The sequence below is a fragment of the Pipistrellus kuhlii genome, unplaced genomic scaffold (assembly GCF_014108245.1).
Source record: "Pipistrellus kuhlii isolate mPipKuh1 unplaced genomic scaffold, mPipKuh1.p scaffold_m20_p_6, whole genome shotgun sequence".
Taxonomy (NCBI): Eukaryota; Metazoa; Chordata; class Mammalia; order Chiroptera; family Vespertilionidae; genus Pipistrellus; species Pipistrellus kuhlii.
In genome coordinates, this window is record NW_023425562.1 from 68,905,985 (window position 1) to 68,919,411 (window position 13,427).

The window sequence follows — 13,427 nt, forward strand, 5'->3', positions numbered from 1 at the left end:
GTTGAAAAACACTGCTTTAGACCACTATGCTTTGTTACATAAGGTGATTTAGTTCCATATTCTGGACACTCAAGTCCAAGAAGGTTAGCCTCTAGGGGGTCAGAACAGAGGAGGGAAAGGCAGAAAATGAACATGGATGGGCAAATAGTCATTTGTTCAGCACCCTTGGATTCCTCGTTCTTTACCATCCTGCCTTTATAGCAAGAAAGAAAGCAAGAAAGAAAGAAAGAAAGAAGGAAAGAAAGAAAGAAAGAAGGAAAGAAAGAAAGAAAGAAGGAAAGAAAGAAAGAGGGAGGGAGGGAGGGAGGGAGGGAGGGAGGGAGGGAGGGAGGGAGGGAGGAAGGAAGGAAGGAAGGAAGGAAGGAAGGAAGGAAGGAAGGAAGGAAGGAAGGAAGGAAGGAAGGTTAAAAATAAACAAAGTCCTGCTGAAGCCGGTTTGGCTCAGTGGTAGAGCGTCAGTCTGCGGACTGAAGGGTCCCGGGTTCGATTCCGGTCAAGGGCATGTACATTGGTTGCAAGCACATCCCTGGTAGGGGGTGTGCGAGAGGCAGCTGGTCGATGTTTCTCTCTCATCAACGTTTCTGGCTCTCTATCTCTCTCCCTTCCTCTCTGTAAAAAATCAATAAAATATATTAAAAATAAATAAATAAAGTCCTGGCTGGGTAGCCCAGTTTTTGTTAGAGTATCATCCCAATACACCAAGGTTTTGGGTTCAATTTCCAGTCAGAGCATATAACAAGAACCAACCAATGAATGCATAAATAAGTGGAACAACAAATCTCTCTCTCTCTCTCTCTCAAAAATCAAATAAGTAAAATCAATAAATAAAACTGTAACAAAGTTGTCCAATGCACTCCAACCAATAGAACCTAGGACTATCCCCCTCCATAAGCTGGTACTACCCTCTCACAAAGTGCCCCAAATTATGTTTCTCTATAAAACTACACCACACTATTGACAACTAAAACTCTCCATCAAAATAACTTTCATCTCATATCTCTTTCCTGCCTCCCTCGAACATTGTGTCACCTGAGCATCTGATGCTATAGGTTCTTGCCATCCACATCCAAAAAGTTGATTGAAATCATGACCTGCAAAGCTAACCCTAGAACCCTCAGCACTCTTCTAGGGACTTCACCACCAGCTGGGTAATGGAATCCCCTTAACCACAAACACTTTGCAGAGAGCTGGGCAACCTGCCATAATACGCTGGAGCGTTCTCATCATCAGTGCATTTGCCAAGCAGAGGAACAGAGAGCTAGAAACATCGATGACAGAGAAACATCGATCAGCTGCCTCTTGCACACACACACCCCCTACTGGGGATGTGCCCACAACCAAGGTACATGCCCTTGACCGGAATCGAACCTGGGACCTTTCAGTCTGCAGGTTGATACTCTATCCACTGAGCCAAACCAGTTTCAGCTGCCAAGCTTTTATTAACGTGCTAGCTGGACCCAAGTTTATTCAATTCGTTCACCAGCACTGTGTACAGAGAAAGTTATCTTAGCTTGAGTATTCATTTCCTGCAGCTGCTATAACAAATACCACAAACTTAGTGGTTTAAAACAATGAAAGGTTATTCTCTCACAGTTCTGGAGGTCAGAAGTCTGAAGTCAGTATCACTGACCATAATCAAAGTGCCTGCAGCACCGTGCTCAGAAGCTCCAGGGCAGAATCCACTCCTGTCGCTCCATCTTCTGGGGCTACTGGCATTCCTAGGTCTATGGCCCATCTTGTCAATTGTCAGGCCTCAAGTCCAGTATCTATATAAATATATATATATATATATATATATATATATATATATATATATATATATATATATATATTATTGAGTTTTTACAGAGAAGGTAGAGGGATAGAGAGTTAGAAACATCAATCAGCTGCCTCCTGCACACACCCTACTAGGAATGTACCTGCAACCAAGGTACATGCTTTTGACCGGAATCGAACCTGGGACCCTTGAGTCCACAGGCCGACACTCTATCCACTGAGCCAAACTGGTTTCGGCTATTTTTTTTTTAATGTATGTATTTTTTATTTTATTTTTTTAGAGAGAGAGGAAGGGAGAGGGATAGATAGATAGATACATCAATAAGAAAGAAAGATCATTGATCAGCTGCCTCTTGCATGCTCACTACTGGGGATCGAGCCCACAACTCAGGCATATGCCCTAAAGGGAATCGAACCTGTGACCTCTTGGTTCCTAGGTTGATGTTCAACCATTGAGCCACACCAGCTGGGCAAGTCCAGCATCTTTAAATCTTTCTCTGCTCTGACTTCACATCACTTTCTCATCACTTCACAGAGGGAGGCACGGGTGTCAGGCCTCCCTCTGCCTCTCTGATAAGGACACTTGTAATAGTGCTTAGGGTCCACCCAGATAATTGAGGGTGATCTGTCTCGAAATCCTTAATCAATTTGCAAAGACTCTTTTTTCTTGTAACATTTTCAGCTGACAGGGATTAGGACCTGATATCCGGGGGGGGGGGGGGGGGGGGGGGGGGGAGTATTCAGCCCACTATAGCTTGGCACAGCTCACACACACACCCCAAAGCTTTTCTGCTCATGGTCGTTGCATTCTCTTCTAAAGGTTACAAATAAGCCCTGCCAGGCTCTATCATTTTCCAAAAGTCAACATCAAAGTTACTCTTTCAACTTTTTGAAATTCACTTGAGACCTATACTTCCCCAGGCCACATCAGTCTGGACATAAAAATTGGGTCATAATAAACAAAAACAGCACATATATTAAGTGGAGGCAGGCGGCAGTTGAGACCATGGTTTCTCAGCTCTGACTGCCTGGGTTTGAATCGTCAGCCCTTCACTGTGGTCAGCTGTGTTTTCCAAAGATACTCACAAAAATATCCCCGATCCCATAGGCTCTTCTGTAATGTGGATCTGACCCCACCCCTATCAAGAGCAGGAGCCTGTAAGTGCTTCCTCTCACAGTGTATGGTGGAAGTGTCCCTGTGCCACTTCCAGGCCACGCCTTTACCTGGGCTAGCAGCTCCCCATTCCTGCCTGTTGGAATGTTTGTTCTTGGGATGCTCCTCTCTGGAGCCAGCCACATGCTGTGAAGAAGCCCAGGCACAGGGAGAGGGCTGCCAGCCCCAGCTCAGCGGCCAGCCACCCACTGCCAGCACAGTTAAGCCTTTGGGTGCCTCCAGCCCCACCCACATCTGACTGCAACCAGGTTACACCCCACGTGAAAAGCACTCAGTCGAGCTCAGTCACAACACAGAACCCTGAATGATTTGTTGTCTTAACCACCAAGTTTTAGGTGGCTTGTTATCTATAATAATTAAAGTGTAATACGCTAATTAGACTGGACATCCTTCCAGATGAAGCTGGGGCTATGAGAGAAGCCTGGGTCTCGGGGGGAGAAAGGGGGGTGGGCAGAGGGAAGCCAGAGCTGGCAGCCAGGGGAAGGAAGGCCTACTCTTGCACAAATTTTGGGCATCGGGCCTCTAGTACAGCAATAGATGTTCAGACAAACCACTTATTAACTGTGTAACCTGAAGCACATGACGGGCCTTAGCTGAGGTTCTGGCCAGAAGCAGACCTTGTGACAAAGACATGATAACATGTCGATTATTTGGGGGGTTATTTCAGGAAACACAGGTAGGAGAGCGGAGAGATGAGACAGAGAAGAGAAGGTAGCCAATAGTAAGAAAGCATTTGTGAATATGTTATCACAATGACCAGTCCCTCTGGGGACCCTCTGAAAGAATGAGTAAAATTCAAAATTGTCTCGTCAGTAAAATGGTGTGGCCACTGTGGAAAACAGTATGAATACTCCTCAAAATTTTTTAAATAGAATTACCATATGATCCAGCAATCCCATTTCTAGGTATAGATTCAAAATAATTAAAAATGGGATCTCAAAGAGGTATCTGCACACCCATGTTCATAGCATTTTTCACAAGAGCCAAAAGGTGGAGGCAACCTTTGCTGGATAAAGATGTAGCATATATGACCAAAACCGGTTTGGCTCAGTGGATAGAGTGTCAGCCTGCGAACTGAAAGGTTCCAGGTTCAAATCCGGTCAAGGGCATGTACCTTGGTTGCAGGCACATCCTCAGTGGGCGGTGTGCAGGAGGCAGCTGATTGATGATTCTCTCTCATCGATGTTTCTAACGCTCTATCCCTCTCTCTTCCTTTCTGTAAAAAATCAATAAAATATATTTTTTTAAAAAGATGTAGCATATATGTACAGTGGAAAATATTTTTAGCCTAAGAAATAAGGAAATTTTGTCATATGCTGCAACATAGATGCACCTTGAGGACATTATATTAAGTGAAGTAAACCAGACATAAAAGTACAAATACTGCATGACTCCACTTAAAGCTGTCAGACTCATAGAAACAGAAAGCAGAATGGTGGTTTCCAGGGCTGGCGGTGGGGAGAGGGGGTGGGGGAGAGGAGAGTGGTTCAATGGGTATAGGAGTTCAATTTTTCTAAGATGAAAAGGTTCTAGATATGCATGTAGTTAACACTATGTCAACTACAAATTAGAAAATGATTAAGATGGTAAAATCATATGTAATGTATTTTTTAACACAATAAAAATATTTGCCCGGCTGGTGTGGCTCAGTGGTTGAGCATTAACCCATGCACCAAGAGGTCTTCTGTCGGATTCCCAATCAGAGCACATGCTGGGTTGCGGGCTTGATCCCCCATGAGGGCTGTGCAGGAGGCAGCCAACCAATGTTTTCCTCTCATCCATGTTTCTATCTCTCTCCCTTGGTATCGCTGTAAAAATCAGTAAAAACATACTTTTAAAATAATTTGTCTCTTTAAAGAGCAAACTGAGGGTATTCACCATCAGTTCCCTGGTTGAAGCAACTCTCTTTGCGGTGTCAATTCCCCACATTCCAAAGCCAGAGGCCACCCTGTGAGGAGATGCAGGAAGCCATCAGCACAGACTGGGACTCTCTGGGGCGGCTGAGGGCACTGGGGGAGGCACTGGTGGCATCTGCAGCATCATTTCCCTTTGAGTCTCAGTTTTCTTATCTGTAAAACAGGAATGAGAAACACCCACCTGGACAGACCGTTGTGAAGGCTATTTTGGGTACCATAGGCTCCCTGCCTGCCCCTGCCCTGTGGGCCTCCCCAGTCTGAATCAGGAGTGCACACAGCCTAGTCTCAAGTTAGGAGTCCCCACACAATCTCCCTCCCACCCCACCCCCCTTTTATGTCTACAAATCAGTGAACTATTTGCCAGCTCCAGTCTTTCGGAACCAGCCTGAGGGTTGGAAGACCAGGGCAGTGCTCTGGGCTCTGGAATACATGCTCTGCCTCCTCCGGGCTTAGCGGTCCCCTGCCCGGGTTACAGATGCCATCCTCACTAAATGGGCACACAGGCCACCCTCTCTCGCAGGCCTCCACCGGCGTGACATCACCTTCCCCAGCAGAGAAGACTTAGTTCTTCCTGAGTATGTTTCATGATGCTCCAGCACCACTTTCAATGCCCTTTCTGGAAGCTGGGAGGGATTGTGCCAAAATATTAGCCATCATTGCTGGTTGTGGGACTTAGGGCGTAGCTATTTTCTCCTTTATCCTTTTTGTATTTTCTACCATAGGCACATTCTATTTTTAATTGACAGAATAACAAATTAGTGCTTTTTAAGTAAGCAATTCAAAAGCACGCGTGTTTGCCTTCAGCACTTTTCACAGCCTCAGCTCACCCTGACCGTCAGCTCTCAGCTATGCTCCTCTGTTCTCCCCTCTGCCTTGGAGTCTTTGCTGCTGTCCTTCAGGGCTCTGAGCTAATTGCCAGTGTTGGTGCAGACCTCGCCAGTCTCTTAAAGGCTTCTTGATGCTCCTTCACACTGGAAGTATTGATCATGCAAATTTATTTTAAAGTCTCCCACACCAAGAAATCGACCTCATGATCTCATTATATGATGCTCTGAGTTGAACGCAACACTCCTTTCGTAGTCTTCTTGCCAAAAATGCACAGCCTGGGTCTAATCGTGAAGAAACATCAGACAGACCTGATCTGAGACATTCTATAGAATTCCGTTTCAGCCTGGAGGAGAGTAGAGACAGGATCACTAAATGTAACATATGATCCGAGATGCTGTTTTGCTATAAAAAACACGATGCGGACAGTTGGTGAAAACTGAATCTGAATAAGGTCTGTGGATTAGCTAATTGTATTGAACTGATACAGGTTTCTGAGTTACGTGATCGCACTGTGGTTATATAAGAGAATGTCTTTTATATTTTTAGGAATTGTACAACTGAATCTTTGGGGGGTAAAGGGCATCATATCTGCAACTTATTCTCACTTTATTCAGAAAAAAACACACACAGAGAGAGAGAGGAATCTGACGAAGAGTAAAAAAAAAAAACAACTGTGTTCTATTCTTGCAAACATAAGCCTGAAATTGTGTTAAATTAAAAAGTTAAAAGGAACAAATATCCCATAAACCTCAGGCTCCACAGGCATCTCAGCCCTCAGAGGTGCCCTTTCCTCAGGCAGGTTTCACTCTGTGACAAGACATCTCCCTCCTACAACTCCAATTGCTGCTGACCCTTCCAATTCCCATCTGGGGTGATCTAAGAACCCCTTTCTCTAATAAAGACAAGAACACCTCCTAAATCCAGCTTGAAAGCAGGAATTCCCTCTCATTTCACCCCCCCCCCCGCCCCCCGCCCCCTGATCCCTATCATTTAGGCAGTGGTTCTCAGCCTCAGGGGAACTTGAAAGCTCCAAAACTTGGAAAACTCCCTAGATCAGAATCCCTGGGGGTGGGACCCAGGCATCAGGGCTTTTTAAAGCTTTCCAGATAATTCTACTCAGTTGCCATGACTTTAAAAAGTTGATAGATGTCTCAGTGATTGAGCGTCAACCTATGAACCAGGAAGTCACAGTTTAATTCCCGATCAGCGCACATGCTGGGATTGTAGGCTTGAACCCCAGTGTGGGGTGTGCAGGAGGCAGCCAATCAATGATTCGCTCTCATTATTGATGCTTCTATCTCCCTCTCTTTCCCTTCCTCTCCCTTCCTCTCTGAAATCAATAACGTGTGTGTGTGTGCGTGTGTGTGTGTGCATGTGCGTGTGTGTGTGTGTGTGTGTGTGTGTGTGTGTGTGCAGTCTCCCATCCAGGGACACTTAAAAACATTGATGCCCCAACTACCTTTCCACCCCATCAAACCTAAAGTTTGAGTTAGGACTCAAGCAGCTGGAAATTACACCTCCATGATTTTGCTTTTTTTAAATATAAAAATAAAAGGACCAATCAGAAACATATTTTTAAAATAAAGAAAAATGATCACGTGGAAACAAGTGATTCCAAGGACCAGCCCAAGTTCAAGAAGCAGGCACATAGAACAGTTCTCAGGCTTTCGCTGGCATCGGGTGACGGGTGAGGTTGATAACACACAGGCTGCTGGGTCCCACTGCGTCTCTGACTCAGGAGGTCTGGGATGGGGCCCGAGAGCGTGCACTTCGAACAAGTAGCAGTTAGGAGGTGCTGATGCTGCTGGTCTCGGGACCATACTTTGAGAACCGCCAATTGAGACAATCTTGCCACATAATGTAGTGCTGGGACAGTAACACCAGCGTCACTTGAGAAAATGCAGACTCTCAGCACCACATCTCCAGGCCTCCTGTGTCAGAATCTGCAGATAACAAGATTTCCAGGTGGTCTGTGCCTACAGGAGTGTTTGGGAGACACTGCTTCAAGGGAAATCCGAACAATCCCATACACCACATGTGTCAAACACAAGGCCCGCGGGCCAAATCCGTCCCACCAGGCCTTGCAATGTGGCCCGCACCGTGCTGTCATCACTGCACTCCGCTGCGTTTCCATCACAATGACAGTTTATGACTGTTCAGTAAACCATTCGGCCCGCGATTTAGGCTGGATTTTAGATTTTGGCCCCTTCTCTGATTGAGTTCGACACCCCTACCATACACTGTCACATGCTATGGCCTCACGTGTTTAGGACTGTGGATGGTGGGATGGGTGCAGGTGAGAACCCCCATTAATATAACAAAAACAAAAACAAAAACAAAACAAACAAACAAACAAAAAAACCTCTGATAGAAGATGGTTAACATAACCCAGACAGGTGGAGGCAGCCAGTCTGCTGGACCCAGAATGGGAGTTCCAGCAGGTCCGTGTTTTAGCAACACTCATCGTGGTCAGGATCTGGAGAGGGAGGCAGAAGCCATGCAGGGATTAACCACCCAAAGAACACCAGTGGGAGGTGAAGACCCCGCCTTCCCAGGGCACAGTTCAGTCCCTGGTAAGCCCTTTTGGTTTTGACCTCTGGGGGAATGAAGTTGAAACAGCAGCCTGACTCCCAGGTGACTCCTGGCTAATCCATTTGCTTAATGTTCTTGACCTCGGACTGTGTCCCCATCCTGTCTTAGCCCCAGGAGAGATACGAAGCAGGAGACCAGCTTGGCTCTGGGTGGTCTGTCCTGCAGTGTCATCACCAACAGGGGCAGCAGCGCTGTTGGTTGAGCGCTGACTGTGGGCTGGCGCTGTCCCAAGGGCTGTATCTCACTCACTCCTCACCATAGTCTTGAGATGGATGTTATTGTCCCCAATTTACAGATGAAAAAAATGAGGCTAGAGAAGTGAGCTCACATGCCCAAGACCACAGCGACTATAAAGTGGCAAGGCCACAATTGACTTCGAAATCTTTTGGCTCCACAGTCTGACATAAACCAACTGAAGTGGAATCATCAACCGTCCATTGGTGAGGAGGGACTTCCTGGCTGCTGCTGTGTCCTTACATTGCTTTTCTTGTGTTTCCTTTGCTGAAATAATAGAAACAAAAATGGTTCTAAAGCTGTGCTACCTGATACAATGACCACTGGGCACATATGGCTATTTAAATTTAAGTTCATTAAAATTAAATAAAATTTAGAATTTAGTTTCTCACTTGCACTAGCCACATATCAAGAGCTCATTGGTGAAACGTGGTTCTTGATTACCGGCATTGGACAACTCAGATTGTCAAAAGGTCTGTTAGATTGCACTAGTCCAAAAAATGTACAAATCCTGACTACCCAAGGTCACTCTTCATTCAAACTTAATTAAAATAATAATAATAATAATGCCCTAGCCGGTTTGGCTCAGTAGATGATAGAACATCGGCCTGTGGACCTAAGGGTCCCAGGTTTGAGTCCAATCAAGGACACTTACCTTGATTGTGGGCTCCTCCCCAGCCCGGGGCCTAGTCAGGGCTCGGGCAGGAGGCAACAAGTCCATGCGGGTTTTTTTTCACATTAATGTTTCCCTCTGTCTTTCCCTCTCTATTCCACTCTCCCTTTAAAAAAACTGATGGGAAAAGGAGAACCTATGTAATACTTTCAACAATAAAGATTTAAAAATAAGTAAATAGCCAAAACTGGTTTGGCTCAGTGGATAGAGCGTCGGTCTGTGGACTGGAAGGTCCCAGGTTCGATTCCGGTTGCAACCTTGGTTGCGGGCACATCCCCGGTAGGGGATGTGCAGGAGGCATTTGGTTGATGTTTCTCTCTCATCGACGTGTCTAGCTCTCTATCCCTCTCCCTTCCTCTCTGTAGAAAATCAATAAAATATATTTTTTTAAAGATTTTAAAATAAGTAAATAAATAAATAATAAAACGTTAAGTTCACAATTTATTTGTCACCCATAAAACAACATTTTCAGCTATGGGAGTATATCGGGTGTTAAAAGGGAGACGCCTACTGTCAGCACATGGAATTACAACCTAGCACAATCAGACACTGGAAACTAGCCAGAGACTGGGATCCAACAGCCATCAGTGGGTGTCGGAGGATCCACAAGTACGGGAGAAATCACACACCAGGAGAGGATAAGAAATGAAGTGTCAGGAGAAGAAACTAAGCCAGAAAAGTCTTTCACCCCAGACTGAAATCTCCAATATTATACACCCCACGCAATGCCTGGCACCAAAGAGATACATAATAAATGTTAGCTACCTAAATGATTGATTGATTCTGGGGATTCCAGAACTGCATAACTGAGCATTTTATTCTCTTAACATGTTTTTACTAATTGAACACGTCTTTTATTGTGATGTCAATGCAGAAATGGAATTTAATGTTTCAAACAATTTAGTGGCCACAACAATGTTCAATAATCAAGGGATGTTAGGACTCGATGAAGTCATCAAGACAGGAAGACATCTACATTTCTGAGTCTCTGGAAAAACATGAAAAGGCAGTTTGTTTTTTCCTTTGGCCCAAGGTAGCAGGAATGGCTTGTCTGATTGGGAACTGAGTCAGACCCTAAATCATTCACTTCTCCATTCAGTTCACAAACACTAATTGCTCTGCTTGCGAGCCAGGTGGCAAAGGAGATGAGATGGAGGGTGCTTATCAGAGTCCTGCATACAAAAGAACACAATGCATCCCACACTAATCCCCAATCTGGAAATCATCGTGGGCAGAGCAAATGGTCAACAACAAATACCTGGCTGTGGTCTCAGAGGAACTCTTCTGGGAATCCTGGCTCTAGAGGCTAGAAAACCTGTGCCATTGATGCATCTTTACTTTAAAGAAATTGAAGCATAGCCCTGACCAGTGTGGTTCAGTGGACAGCGCGTCCCTGGGTTGATTCTGGTCAAGGGCACGTACCTCAGTTGCAGGCTTCTCTGCAGCCACAGGAGGCAAGCAATCCATGTTTTTCTCTCACATCGATATTTCACTGTCTTTCCCTCTCTTTTCCACTCTCTCTAAAAAATCAATGGGAAAAATTCCACTCTCTCTAAAAGTCAATGGAAAAAAATAGCCTCAAGTGAGGATTTAAAAAAAAACATTTTTAATTAAAGCATAAAGAGTGATGCAATCCCAGGGGATTGTGGAGAACCCCAATTTCTGGAGAGGGTATTTATGGGACCCAAGCAGGCTAATCAATAAGTTTGAATCAGGGCTGTATTAGCTATCTGGTAGTCTAAGGCTGCTTATGAGCCCATGTCCAGCACTGGGTACCCAAGGTCTGGTGTAGCTTCAGAGGGATGGAAGAGTGCCAAGGTGTTATCCTGCATCTAGAAGGGTTTAGGAATCTGGAGAAGGACTGTGAGTAAATTAATAAAGAGACTAGACATGAAATATAAATTTGGAATACATGGAGGAGCCAGATGGAGCTTAGCTTTAGTAACTAAGTTCTCCTGAATCTCCGGGCCTGAGGTTTTTTTTATTCGCACATTTTTTCCTAAAGCAAAGCAAATACACATATTAAAGGTAAAGGTTGGTAAGCAGTAAAGTATCAGGTTGAGGGAACTGCCTTTGACTGCTCAGCTGTTTGGCCAGCAACAGGTAATAACATACAGTATATAGATTTTCATGTTTGGGGAAATGCCCTCAGCAGTCAGTCAGCAGGCAATAATATGTATCTTCAGCCCTGCTAAAGCCTCAAGGTTCAACAACCTTTTGGTGAACTTCTTGCATTTATGACCTGCTGGAATTAGCCCCCAGCAGAAGAGTAGAGAGTGACAGATGTCATTGATTGCAAGGTCCACCACAGCCCATCACCCCTCCCACACAAAAAACGAAGGATGGTCCGCATATCTGATGAACTTTTACTGGGTTCCAGTCTTGTGCATGTCCCTCTTCTAGGTCCTGGGGAGAAAGAGATCAGTAAGTTTCAGAGGAACAGACTCAGTAAGAAGGGCCCTTATCTCATTCATTCTCCTTTTCACAAACCCACTTGAGACCCTCTCAATCCCTCTCAATAAGTAAGCCACTATTTCATAACACTTTTAATTAAAAGGTCTCAGATACCCACTAGAAAATATAGACAAATAACTTGGACAGGCACTTCACATAAAGGAATGTCCAGGAATCATGGCCAGGAATCATAAGAAGATGCTAAGTATTAATGATTACAGAAAAATTAAAATTAAAACTACAATGTACTGTGGCTACATACTCTCTAGTAGAGCTAAAATCAAACATCTAAAAATAGCAAGGTTGAGTTAGGCTGTGGAGCAACCAGAACCCTCGTATACTATTAATGGTGTGCACAGTATAAGTACTTCAGAGAACTGTTTGGCAATTTCTTCTAAAGTTAAATGTAAACAGCCAAAACTGGTTTGGCTCAGTGGATAAAGCATCCGCCTGCAGACTGAAAGATCCCAGGTTCGATTCCAGTCAAGGGCATGTACCTTGGTTGCGGGCACATCCGCAGTAGGAGTGTGCAAGAGGCAGCTGATCGATGATTCTCTCATCAATGTTTCTAATTCTCTATCCCTCTTTCTCTCTGTAAAAAATCAATAAAATATTTTTTAAATAAAAAAATAAAGTTAAACGTAAGCATATGACTGAGCATTTCCACTCCCAGTACATGCTCAAAAGAAATGAGTGTTGCCCCAATGATTAGGGCCTAAGCGGTTTGGCTCAGTGGGTAGAGCGTCAGCCTGCAGACTGAAGGGTCCCAGGTTCAATTCTTGTCAAGGGCATGTACCTTGGTTACGGGTACATCCCCAGTGGTAGGTGTGCAGAAGGCAGCTCATTGATGTTTCTCTCTCACAGATATTTCTAATTCTCTCTCCCTCTCACTTCCTCTCTGTAAAAAATCAATAAAATATATTTTTTTTAAAAGAAAAAAGAAATGAGTGTTGCCCTGGCACAGTTCATTGAGCATTGTCCCAAGAGGTCACTAGTTCAATTCCTAGTGAGGGCACATGCCCAGGTTCCAGAAGGGGACCTGCAGAAGGCAGCTGATGGATGCTTCTCTCTTACCGATGTTTCTCTCTCTTTCTACTTCTCCCTTACTCTCTCTATATATAAATAAATAAATAAATAAATAAATAAATAAATAAAACCAATAAAAACTTTTTTTTAAAAAAAGAAATGAATTTTTACACAGCAAAGGACATATACAAAAATGGACACTGCAGCTGAATTGATAATAGCTAAAATCTGAATCCAGCTCAAATGTCCATCAATAGAAGAATGGGTAACTATATTGTGTATAGCACAAAAGGAAAATGAATGAACTGCTCTTATACACAATAATATGGGTAAATCTCAAAAACAATGTTAAGAAAAAGAAACCAAACACACACACACACACACACAAAAATGCATCCTATGTGACGATATTCATATGAAGTTCAGAAGAGGCAAAGCTCATCTGTGTCAATACAGATCAACAGTGGGAGGTGAGAATTGACCAAAATAGGACTCCAAGGAACTTACTGGATCATGGAAATGTCCTCTGTGCTCATCTGCGTGGTGGAGACATGGTGCATACATAGGTAAAAATTCACTGAACTGTCTGTTTAGGATGTGTGCATTTTACTGTATGTAGATTATGCCTCAGTAAAAGAGTACAAAAGTCTGGGTGACCACATTTGAGAGAAGCATGGCTGAATAGCAAAGGCTTGCATGTAATGCAATGAACACAATCATCATAGAACAGCCTCCAATGTAGTCCGAGTCTTGA